Genomic DNA, 13,055 nt, shown 5'->3' on the forward strand with positions numbered 1-13,055 from the left:
GAAAAAACACTGACACTATAAAACAGAAACCAGAAAGAAATAGACACACAAACCACACACATACAAATATATATGTATATATTCAGGCAACCAAAAAAATAGGGATTTTGATTTTAAATATTCATGATTACAGTCATGAAAAACTTATTTTTGGCCCAGTCAAAAATAGCCAATATCTGAACAATATGAGTTTCTCACAGACACAGAAAATAGAGGGGGAAAAATTACCAATGAGATATATATATACACACACATATATACGTATATATATACATATATACATATATATATACACACATATATATGTGTGTGTGTATATATATATGTTTTTTTTTTTTTTTGAGACAAAGTCTCAATCTGTTTCCCAGGTTGGAGTACAGTGACTCAATCTCAGCACACTGCAACCTCCGCTTCCTGGGTTCAAGCAATTCTCCTGCCTCAGCCTCCTGACTAGCTGGGATTACAGGGGTGAGCCACCACGCCCAGCTAATTTTTGTATTTTTAGCAGAGATGGGGTTTCACCATGTTGTCCAGACTGGTCTCGAACTCCTGACCTCAGGTGATCTGCCTGCCTTGGCCTCCCAAAGTGCTGGGATTATAGGCATGAGCCACTGCGCCCGGCCACCAATGACATAATTTAAGAAAATTTCCCAAACTGAAGAATGAAAGTTTCCAGATTCAAAGAGCCCAACACAATGCATGAAAACAGACCCAAACCTAGGCACAGTATCGTGAAATTTTAGGACTGTGGAGGCCAAGAGAAAATTCTATAAACTTCAGGGAGGACCCAGCAAATTGTAACCTGTACACAGATTACAAGAAAAAGCTGAGGAATCAGTAGAGTTCTAAATTTCTCAACAGCAATACCACAATGTGGAAGTCAATAGAACAATGCCTTCAAAATTGCCATCTTAGAAATCTACACTCAGCCAAACTATCAATTGTCAGTTGAAAACAGATATTTTCAGGCATCTACAGTCTCAGAAAAGTAGACCTCTAGGCATCCTATTCCAGGAAGCTCCTTTAGGATGGGCTCTACCAAAAGAAGGGAGTCAACCAAGACTGAGGAAGACACGTGCTACAAGTACCAGGAGATCCAACACAAGAGACAAATGATGAGAATCTCCAGAATGATGACAAAGGGAAGCCTTGGGGTGACAAGTGTGCCGATGTACCGAAGGCACCCAGTCTGGATTATAGCAAGCCAGTAGGCTCAGGAACAGCTTCTTGAGGAAAACGAAATTGACAAAATACCTGGTCAATTGAGGGAGAATTTGGAAAACTGGCCAAGAGCTGTGGGTTTAATCAATGAAGAGTACAAAATAAATAAAATGAACAAACAAATCCATTATTAACTCCAAGGAAAATAAAAAGTTATGCTTGGTCACACCTGTAATCCCAGCACTTTGGGAGCCCAAGGCAAGTAGATCACCTGAGGTCACGAGTTTGAGACCAGCCTGATTAACATGGAGAAACCCCATCTCTACTAAAAATACAAAAATTAGCTGGGCGTGGTGGTGCATGCCTGCAATCCCAACTACTCAGGAAGCCGAGGCAGGAGAATCGCTTGAACCCGGGAGGCAGAGGTTGTCGTGAGCCAAGATTGTGCCATTGCATTCCAGCCTGGGCAACAAGAGCAAAACTCTGTCTCAAAAAAAAAAAAAAAGTTATGCTTGGCTTAGCTGTGAATTTTGATCTAACCATTATTCAATATTCTGTTTTAACGACTGCAAGAATGGGAAAATAGGGAAGCTGTACTTGCGTTGGGGGTTGGAGGGAAAAAGAGAGCCAACTCATCATCTTCCACGGTGGGAAGTCAACAGATAATGCTTAAAATTGAAAAATCAAGAAGTATCAACTATAAGCCACAAATGGCAAAGAATTACAAGTGGTTGTTTCTGGAAAGGGAGAAATGTAACTTGGATAAAAGTTTAAAACTATAAACCATAACAAAACAAACTTTGGCTTCTGTGTCCACACATTTTTACATTTGTTTGCTTTTTCTTTGTTTCCCTAATAACAATCTGTTTTGAAAAAGCCCATCCTTGTTTCTCTAAACAAAAGAGTATGTAATTCTCTACATCTATACTACAGTAGCTGTGGTCATCTGAGCTCTGAGCAGTCAAACATGGTGGGGAAATTAATTGTTACAATCCAATCCCAGAAGAATTGGTTGAGCTGGGGGCAGTGACAATAAGGCAAGCCCAAGCACAGGCGTGTTTGGAGGTGGAGGCAACTACTAGGCCCCTCCCCTCTGGGTTGTTTCTTATTTTTCCACAAACCTTTTATAATAGCATAACCACATCGTACAGGATAATTTTACAATTGCCAGTGACCATGAGCCAATTTCACTTTTTTCCAACAGACTTGAATGCCCAATTTATGATCGTAATTAGTCCAACCAAGGCAGCTGGCCCCCAAGACTGTTGATCTGGGTTTGACTTCAGTAACTCCACTTTGCCTGCTGTAGACTGGACAAGAAGGGAGCATAATAAAGGCTCTGAAGCAGCAGACATCCAAGGAGCATCCACGGGGAACCAGCACCATGCTGAAGATCAACACTCATGCTGACTCTGCAGACCAAGTACCCCTGCCCTGAACAATATGGTGATTTGTCTAGGGGTAAGAATCTGGGAGGGGTGGGGTGGAAGCTAAGGAGCTGGAACAGCTGGGGCAGGGAGGAGAGGCACCAACCTGGTCAACCTGGAGGAACCTGTAGGCAGAGGTGTGGCTGGAGGCCCAAGGCCCTGTCTCCCAGCACTCTGGATACCCGGAGGAAGGCAGAGAGGCCAGTAATTCTTCCCCAAGCGTAAAAGTAGGCCAGACACTGCTCACAACCCTTCCAACCTCCCTATCAAGGGTCATCTTAAGGAAGCAAAGGTTGCCATTCTCTCAGCTTTATTTTCCATGGTTTGGTAAAACATAGCTGCTGCCCTTGAGTAACTAGCTGCTGAGAAAACATGATTATCTTGATAAAGAATAAAGTAGGTTGAAAATGCTAGAGCATACATTAATATTCTATATCCTTTCCTAGTTGGGAAGATGTGAAAATTCTAGTTGGACCTATGTGGGGCAAAGGTATTGCCAACTAGAGTAAAGCACTGACTGCATGAGTTTACACTTGGCCTATACAGTTCCACAGACCAGAATGTACACACCCTTGTGAGAAGAGTCAAGATCATTAACATAAACACACCACAGTAAGCATCTGCGTTGGCAAGAGTGTAATATATGGATCAGATTAACTGGAGTATGGGGAAAGTGTAAGTCTTCCGTAAACATTGAAAATGTAACTAAACTAAAAAATACTTTCAAATACATAATGTGAAAGTTACCCATACTTCTATTTTCCCCTTAGAAATAAATCTTAATATCCCTTACTCCAGGTGATTATTGCAGAGTAAGCAGCTACCAGTGTCACGACCTAAACTGTTAAATCCCAAACTTTATTTGGGAGATCCGCTGGTTTGTTTCTTCCCAGCTCTTTAGCAGAGAATAATCTAGAAGTGAGTAAATTCTCAGAATTTCCCAAGAGGAAAATGAGCATTCACTGGAAAAATACAAGGAATACTCGCAAAACTTATAACTATTTTGGATAATCTTCAAACCCACTTAGCCACCAGCCATCCTGTTGTTCCAAGTTAACATTAAGATCAATCTTTCGAATCAAATATTCCAGTTTCCAAAGAATAGCAATGGATGAGATTGTTTCCAAACCTGGTACACACCACCATGTTACACGTCTACGGGAAAAATAAAATAAAATCCATAAGAAATTTAGGATTAAAGAAAATTAGGAAAGTGTACACTCCCAGGTCAAGGCCCTAGTTTTTCCAAGAAGTACATACATTGGCCGGGCACCTGTTTTCAATATTCAAACACAACTTCCCGGGGCGAGGTGGGCGGGGTATTGGGGGGGTGGGGAAGAGAACGTGAACTTCACTGGGTGAGTCACGTGCAACTGCGGAACCTCTTGGCCGATACTGCCAAATTTTTTTTTTTAATACTTTAAGTTCTAGGATACATGTGCACAACGTGCAGGTTTGTTACATATGTATACATGTGCCATGTTGGTGTGCTGCACCCATTAACTTGTCATTTACATTAGGTATATCTCGACACTGCCAAATTTCAATCAAGATCGCGCCGCCGCCCAACCCGAAAGGAGGCATCAGCCCTGCTCGCCGCTGGGACGTGACCCCAACGCTGAACTTGCCGCGGGGCGGCCTCAAGCCTGGAACTTCAAGAAAAAGGGGCGGGTGTTCCTTAGGAGAGGTCAGTGCGGGAGTTGGAGAAGTGGAGAATCTACTGCCGGCAGGAAGGCGAGGCTGCGCCACTGCGCGCACCTGTCCCTCCTTCCCGGACCGAAGAGGGGACCCAGAGACTGCGCACCCGCGCTCACTGCGGCACGGAGGGGAGAAAATCCTTCCCCGTTCCTCGAGGGGCGTGTGGAAGCCGCCTCTTGCCGCGCTCATCCCCGTCCCCACCCGTCCTCGCCCGGAGTATCGCACTCCCGGGGCCGCCCCAGCCGGCCCGCGGCGCCCTTACCTGGCTGAAGCGCGGCTGCTGGGCGGACCTGGGGAGACTGCGAGGTGCAGTCTGCGCCGCGGAGTCCGGAGCCTGGCGCCCCAGAGTCCAGAGCAAAGCGCCCCGCCCCGCCCTCTGATCTCCCCGTCCCGCCCCCAATCACCCCGCCCCGCCCCGATTGCTCGCCCCGTGGACGCCCTACCCCGCCTCTGATCGTGCAGGCCCGCCCAGTCCTCGATCGCCCCGCCCCGGTCGCTTGGGCCCTGGGTGGCAGGTTTGCGCAGCCCTGCGGCGATTTCAAGGCAAGTGACCGGAATGGGTCGGAAGCGCGTCCCGGTGAGTTTCAGGGAGCGTCCCTTAGATTTCCGGGGGCGGCGTTGAACCTCCCTAGCCCCAGTCTTCCCATCCCAGGAGACCCGCCCCTAGTGGCTGGAACGCCCCTAGCCGGGAGAGCCCCGAGTAGTGCCACTTGTGGAAGACTACGTGCCTGTCGGAATTAGGAACCGCACCTCCCCTTCCGCTAAGCGGTAGGAGGCCAGGCGGGTGACGCGGGGCAGTGGAGCCATGCAGCCCGTTTTACCAAAAGAGTAAGTGATTTTCCTGTGAAACCCGAGGGAGCAGTGCATATCTGATACACTTAGAGGGTCACGTGCACTATTAATGTGTTAACATTAAACTCACTGAAGAGTAGAAAACACATGTAAGACTTAACTGTGTGCCAGGCACTGTTCTAGGTACTTCACATGTACTAAAAGTTCTCTGAAGCATATATTATCAGAATCCCCCTTTTCACATACGGTGCAAGTGAGGCAGAGAGAAGCTAAATAACTTGCCTAATGTCACCCAACTAGTAAATTCAGAAGCTGGGTTGAGAAGCTGGGCTTCAAATCCAGGTCTTCCTCCTCTGGAGTCTCCACTGTTATTCACGGCTATCCTGAATCAGCAAAATCTGTGTGCATCCTATACCAGGAACTGTTCCCATGCCTGGGGAAGATGAGGCAAGGGCTCTGCCATTAGGGAACTTTTATTCTACTGTAGGAGAAAGACAATAAGTGATTGTCGACTAAAATTTAAAAATCAAGCTGTTAAAGAATGAAAGTTAGTTTTATTCAGAAGTCTTACTGAGGACTAGAGATGGAGGCCTACAGCCCTGGAGGAGTCTTTTAGAGAGATTCGCGCAGATCCCTCCAACACAGAACTTCCCTTCTCAATTTAGAAACAGTTGGTGAAGATTCAGTATGTGTAAAAGCACATCACAGTTTGGGCTTAAGAGTACATCTGTTTATAGATTACAGAAGCATAATCACTAACCTCATCAGACTTTATCTTAGGTGCAGTAAAAGGCAAGGGCTCAGGCAAGAGACGTGGGGGATCCTGTGTTCTATCTCGTTTTGTCTTCAAAGCATCTTTCCGCCAGCTGCAGGTGGTCACAGAGTGAGGGGCTGTGTGAAATTATGCTGACAAGCAGAAATGAGCAAGCATGGCTTCTTAACGTTTGTTACTCGTCTCACATGATCAACAGGCAAGCAAAAAATTAAACCACTTCGTAAGTGAGGTGTCTTGACTAAAATAAAGCAGGGTGATGGAATTGAGAGTGAAAGGAAGAGGGAGGCTACTTTAGATATGATGTTACTGGAGGCTTCTCTGGGGTAACAGTGGAGCTGAGACCTGAATGATAGCACAGACGGCCAACCCAAGGCTGAAGCTAAGGGAATGGCAAGTGCTTTGATACTTATCACACCTCATGCTTGCTTGGGACTTAAAAGTAGTGCCTTCCTATATCATTTCTCCTTTGATCACTGTAATAACCCTGAGAAGTCTAACAAGATTCCATTTAATACAGTGGTCCCCAACCTTTTTGGCACCAGGGACTGGTTTTGTGGAAGATAATTTTTCCATGGACAGGTGTCAGGAAGAGATGGTTTGAGGATGAAACTGTTCCACCTCAGATCATCAGGCATTAGATTCTCGTAAGGCGTACACCACCTAGATCCCTCGCATGCACAGTTCACACTAGGGTTTGCACTCCTGAGAGAATCTAAGGCCAAGGCTGATCTGACAGGAGGCGGAGCTCAGCCGTAATGCAGGCAATGGGGAGTGGCTGTAAATACAGATGAAGCTTTGCTCCCTTGCCCACCGCTCAACCACTTACCTCCTGCTATGCGGCCAGGTTCCTAACAGACCTCAGACCGGTACTGGTCCACAGCCTGCGGGTTGGGGAACCCTGATTTAACAGGGAAAACAATAACAGCAACAACAACTGAGGGTCAGAGAGGTTTCAATGACTTTCCGGAAGTCAGACAACTATCTAGGAAAAGGGGAGATGGGAAGAGGGCACAGATTTGGACCAAGGCCTTCTGATTACAAATCCTCTCTCCAGTGAGGACTTTGAGTATAATGACTAGTACTTTGAATGAATCTAGTAAAATTTCTTTTTTATGATCTACTCTCTCCTCTCTACCCCAGTCTCTCCTGCCTCTTGTCCCATTCAGGTACTTGTTTTGGCTAGTTAACGTAATTTCCCCTAGCACAGATGTACCTTGAGGGGACAGGACCATAAACCATCTGAAAATCTATGCAAAAAAACTGTGTTGGGGGGCAGGAAAGAGAGTTATAGATATATAATTATAGTAATACAGTTAATTTTCTCCCAAGAAAGATGCTTATGTACGTATATTTTTAAGTGAGAGGACTTAGAACTTTTATCATATTGACTGATCCCAAAAAGGTAACAGCTACTGCCTTAAGGAATTAACTGATATTATGATGGTTAGAAGAACCAGTTTCCAATTTGCCTTGCCTGTTCTTGGTAGGTGATGGTAGCTAATATTCTTGACAATGGTAATGAGGATCTCAATGTTTATGAAGTTTGAAAAGGCAGAAAACCCAGACCCTTACATAATTTCTTCATAAAGTTTAAATTAAAAGAGAGAAAAGTGTCTGTATTGTCCCTACTAATTCTCAGAAAAGCCAAAGAGAACAGATCTGTAAATGAAACACCTAGATCCAACATAATTCTTAATAGTTGGGGTAATTTTCATAAAGTTATAGTTTTCTAAATAAGACATTTGTTACACTATCAATCATACAATTTAAGTAGGCAATTGCCACAGGTATACCATCCATAGATCACATAATAGAGAACAATGGCAATTTTTTTCAGCAAGGTGTTGAGAAAGAGACAGAGAGACAGAGACAAAAAAAAACAGGCCATTAGGGAACTTCAACTACATTAAGGAAAAGGTGTAAAAACTGAACTCAGAATGTGATGGGATTAAAAAAAAAGATTTAGTCTTTCTTTAATTTTTATTTTTTAGGTGAAAACAGAATACTACATTTGGGCCTGTATAATTCGAACTTTTACATTCGTCCCTAGTCAAAAGAAGGAATCTAGTAGTTGACTTAAAAAGATTTCTCCCCCTGCCTCCAAAAAGAAGACTCAAACAATATTAGTAAAACCATCTTTATTTTAAGAAAATCAAGATACAGAGAAAAAGGTATTAATATAAACTTCTTGGGAGACAAGACTCTCCCTTCTTACAAGATATCGCTATGGCTTCCATAAAGTTTATTTGTTTAGATGATCAGTATCAGGTTGACATAATTTCAGTTCCTTGAGAGATGAAAATGCCTCTTTTTAACTTACATGTAGATTCCACATGGTACAGAAGAAGACATACAGAATCAACCTGGAAGGTTTGCAAAAATATATGTGTGTATATATTTGTATTTATAGCTTCTTGCCTTTTTTTTTTTTTTGAGACAGAGTCTTGTTCTGTTGCCCAGGCTGGAGTGCAGTGGCACAATCTCGGCTAACTGAAACCTCTGCCTCCTGGGTTCAAGCAATTCTCCTGCCTCAGCCTCCTGAGTAGCTGGGATTACAGGTGCCTGCCACCACGCCTGGCTAATTTTTGTATTTTTAGTAGAGATGGGGTTTTACCATGTTGACCAGGCTGGTCTTGAACTCCTGACCTTGTGATCCACCTGCCTCAGCCTCCCAAAGTGCTGAGATTACAGGCATGAGCCAGCATGCCCGGCCAGCTTCTTGCATTCTTTTGTGCAAGTCACTGGTTTTATTTTGTAACCATCTTCCTACTGAAAAGGAAACTGGCCCATCGTAGATAATTAATACATTTGTTGATGAATAAATGATGATGACAATGACGATAATGCAGACCTTATCAGTCTTCCATGGAGGGTCTGTTCCTACATGAAGATGACTTCATTGTGATCCTATGATATGTCTGCTTCTCCTTCCATCATGTGCTGAAAGTAGTTGCTTCTTTAGAACTATTGCATAGAAGGAAGGAGTTTCAAATGTTGGACACAGAATCAATAATCATATTTCTGGGAAGAGATGCTAAATAAATAATTCAAAAGAAATAAAAAGCATCATATGCAAAGTATATTTATAAGATCATTTATAATAATAAAATAAATGTCCAATAATAGGGAAATGTTTAAGTAAAATATATTAACAGTATGGAATGTCAAGCTGTCATTTAAAATTACCTATGTTGGCCAGGCGTGGTGGCTCACACCTATAATCCCAGCACTTTGGGAGGCTGAGGCGGGTGCATCTTTTGAGCTCTGGAGTTCAAGACCAGCCTGGACAACATGGCGAAACTCCATCTATACTAAAAATACAAATATGAGCCAGGCTTGACGGTGCTCACCTGCAGTCCCAGCTACTCGGGAGGCTGAGGTAGGAGGATTGCTTGAGCCCAGGAGGGCAGGGCTGCAGTGAGCTGAGATCATGCCACTGCACTCCAACCTGGGCAACAGAGCAAGAACCTGTCTCTAAATAAGTTAATTAATTAATTAAATAATAAAATAAGATTACCTATGTTAATGAAAAAGAGATAGGAAATAAAACTTATGAACAAGATTATATTTTTAAAAGTAGAACACAATGCTTTGAGTACCTGTAATTGCAACTAAATACAAATTATGTGGAGGAAAACTGAAAAGTAAGAATTATGATTAACAGTTATTGAGGGGATGTGCCAGCATCCTTTCTAAGCATATTAGATTAATTCATCTAATTCTCACAGCTGTGTGAGGTGGACTATTGTTATCTTCATTTTACAGATGAAGAAACAAAGGCAGAGAAGGTCTAAGTAATAGCCCAAAATCATAGTTATTGAGTGGCAAAGCCCAGATGTGAACATAAAACAGTATAACTCCAGAGTTTACATTTTTAACCTTTCAAAGCTGCCAAAGGGAATGATCTTTGAATCATGAATGATGTTTATACGTATATTTCTTGTATAATGTTTTTATGTTGGTTTGATAGTAATTGAAAATTTTTTCGATGTTAGAGCCAGAAAAGAAGATGTAGAAGTAAAACCAGATTGTGCTTAGCAAAAGAGACAGAGAGTTTCAAAGGGGTCCATTATCTCAACAGCTTGATAGTTTATAAAAGCTGAGTTGTTCTGTCACAATAAAATGATATATTGAGTATTATTCCTATAAATAAAAAGAGTTCTCTGGCCTGAGGGCTTGAACAGGCTGTTTCCTCTGCCTGGAGTGCTCTATCTCCAGATCTTTTTGAAGGTACCTCCTTTGCGAGGGTGGCAGCCATGAAAATGCACCCATTACTACGATAGGAGACTGAGAAAACATTGGTGAACAAACCAGACAAAACTCCCTGTTGTAGGGGAGCTTACATTCTGGTGGAAGGTCAATCATTCAGAATTTGATTTAGCTGCAAGTAACAGCACCCCCTTATGGTAGGCTGAATAAGGCCCTCCCAGTGATGTCCATGTCTTAATTCCCTAGAACCTGTGAGTATAACTTATGCTGCAAAACGGTCTTTGTAGATGGGATGAAGTGAAGGATCTTGAAATGAGATTATTCTGCACTATCTAGGTGAGCCCAATGTAGTTACAAGGGTCCTTATATGAGGGAGAAGGCAGGGTATAATGAGATAAGTAGAGGACAGAGTAAGAGAGAGATTAGAAGATGCTACACTGCTGGCTTTGAAGATGAAGGAAGAGACCACGAGCCAAAGAAAGCAGAAAGCTTCTAAAAGCTGGTGAAGGCAAGAAAACCGATTCTCTCCTAGAGCCTCCAAAAGAAACCAGACACCTGGATTTCACCCCAGTGAAACTGATTTTGGACTCTGACCCCCAGAACAGTAAGAGAATAAATTTGTATTGTTGTAAGCCAATAAATTTGTGGCAATGTATTACAGCAGCAATAGGAAACTAACAAGAGCCTTCAACAGAGAGCATCAGGGTCAGGCTGGCATGATGTTCCATAGTGTCAGGGGCCCAGCTCCTTCTGTCTTTTTGTGTAGGTGGAAGAACCTGGAGGGAAGTACGAACAATTCCAGGGACTCATGATGTGAGTGTGCAGCCATGCATTCACTCATGTGGGTATTTCTCAAACCTGAATCAAGTAGGAAGCCCTTTTAAACAAACATTTTCATTTTAATTCACTTAAATATACAAATATAAAGCTACTTATTCTTTATGTGTCTAGCATGTTATACATACTTAAAGCCAAAATAAGTTTTCAAAATAAATTCAAGCAAGATTACAAAACCAGTTATTGAGACCACACACACCCCTACCCCATGTTTTCACCAAAGGCCACACAGAGAATAGTAACAAGACATTCCTATTCCTCCCAGTCAGGGAGGTACCAGTGGAGGCCTAACTTCTTGTATCCATTCATTGGGATGGAACTCCCAACCGCATCCAGCAGTAATCAAGAGCACCCCACCCCCAAGTGTCAATGGAGGAATAGTGGGAAACCTGGATTTTTACCCCTACCTGCCTGTAGATAGAGGAGATGACCTGCATGCCCTCCTTCCCCTGCCAAGACAGTGTCAGAAGAAGCCAGCTAAAACAAAAAGTGTAAATAAAATCCAGAATCTAAAAACAGAATACGCCAAATTTTCTGGTTTTAATTGAAAATAACTCACTATACCAAGAAACAGGGAGATCTCAAACTGAATGAAAAAGATAATCAGTAGATGCCAACACCAAGATGACAGGGATATTAGAATTATCTGGCAAAGATTTTAAATCATCATCATAAAACTGCTTCAATGAACAATTAGAAGCATGCTTGAAACAAATGAAGTAGTCTCTGCAAAGAAATTGATAGTTTGAGTGAAGAAATAGAAAGTAAAAAAAGACCAAATGGAAATTTTGTAAGTGAAAGTACAATAACTACAATTAAAAACTCTGTTCAGGCCGGGCACGGTGGCTCACGCCTATAATCCCAGCACTTTGGGAGGCTGCGATGGGTGGATCACGAGGTCAGGAGATCGAGACCATCCTGACCAACATGGTGAAACCCCATCTCTACTAAAAACACAAAAATTAACCAGGTGTGGTGGCTCGTGCCTGTAGTCCCAGCTATTCAGGAGACTGAGGCAGGAGAATCGCTTGAACCCGGGAGGTGGAGGCTGCAGTGAGCCGAGATTGCAACACTGCACTCCAGCCTGGGTGACAGAGCGAGACTCCATCTCAAAACAAAACAAAACAAAACAAAACAAAAAAACCTCTGTTCAGCAGAATAGATGGTACAGAGGAAAGAATCAGTGAACTGGAAAATTGAGCAATAGCAGCTACCTAATCTGAACAGCAGCGATTAAAAAAAAAATAGTCCTATGGGACTATAACAACAGATCTACCATTTGTGTCTTCAGAGTCTCAGAGGAAGAGGACAGGGCTGGAAAAAGTACTCAAAGAAATAATGGCTGAAAACTCTTCATATTTGGCAAAAGACATAAACCTATACACTAGGAAGTTGAGTTACCCTCACACAGGATAAACACGAAGAAATCCACACTGAGACACATCATAGTCAAACTTCTTAACACTAAAGATAAAGAAAAAGTCTTGAAAGCAGCAAGAGAGACATAACACCTTACCAATAGGGAAAAAAACAATTTGAACAACAGCATATTTCTCATCAGGAAATACAAGAAGGAAGTGGCAGGGAATTTTTTGCATGCTGAAATAAAATAACTGTCAGCCAGCCTAGAATCCTATATCTAGAGAAAATATCCCTCAACAATTAAGGGAAATTCAGCTGGGCACGGTGGCTCATGCCTGTAATCCCAGCACCTTGGGAGGCCAAGTTGAGTGGATCACTTGAGGTCGGGAGTTTGAGACCAGCCTGACCAACAAGGTGAAACCCCATCTCTAGGAAAAATACAAAAATTAGCCGGGCGTGGTGATGGGCACCTGTAATCCAAGCTAATCGGGAAGCTGAGGCAGGAGAATTGCTTCAACCCAGGAGGCGGAGGTTGCAGTGAGCTGAGATCACACCATTACAATCCAGCCTAGGCAACAAAAGCAAAAACTCTGTCTCTAAATAAATAAAGAGAAACTCGAGACTTTCTCAGATAGAAGAAGATGAAGACAACTTATCATTAGCTGATCTACCCAAAAAGAATGGTGAAAGGATTCTCTAAACAGGAAGAAATCAATAAAAGATGGAATCTTGAAAGGAAAGAAGGAAAAACACAGTAAACAATAATACAGATAGAGTAAATATTCATTTTCCTC

At 42.7% G+C, this 13,055-nt stretch overlaps 1 protein-coding gene across 1 annotated transcript in view; it reads right to left on the reverse strand.

Moving 5' to 3' along the window:
* Nucleotides 1-4,658, reverse strand: part of TEC (tec protein tyrosine kinase) — a 142,378-nt gene extending 137,720 nt beyond the window's left edge. Inside the window, exon 1 of the mRNA XM_019024963.4 lies at nucleotides 4,549-4,658. The gene's annotated coding sequence lies outside the window, so the exon portion shown is untranslated. The remainder of the gene's footprint in view (nucleotides 1-4,548) is intronic.
* Between the last annotated feature and the right edge of the window lie 8,397 nt (nucleotides 4,659-13,055).

The sequence above is a fragment of the Gorilla gorilla genome, chromosome 3 (assembly GCF_029281585.2).
Source record: "Gorilla gorilla gorilla isolate KB3781 chromosome 3, NHGRI_mGorGor1-v2.1_pri, whole genome shotgun sequence".
NCBI lineage: Eukaryota > Metazoa > Chordata > Mammalia > Primates > Hominidae > Gorilla > Gorilla gorilla.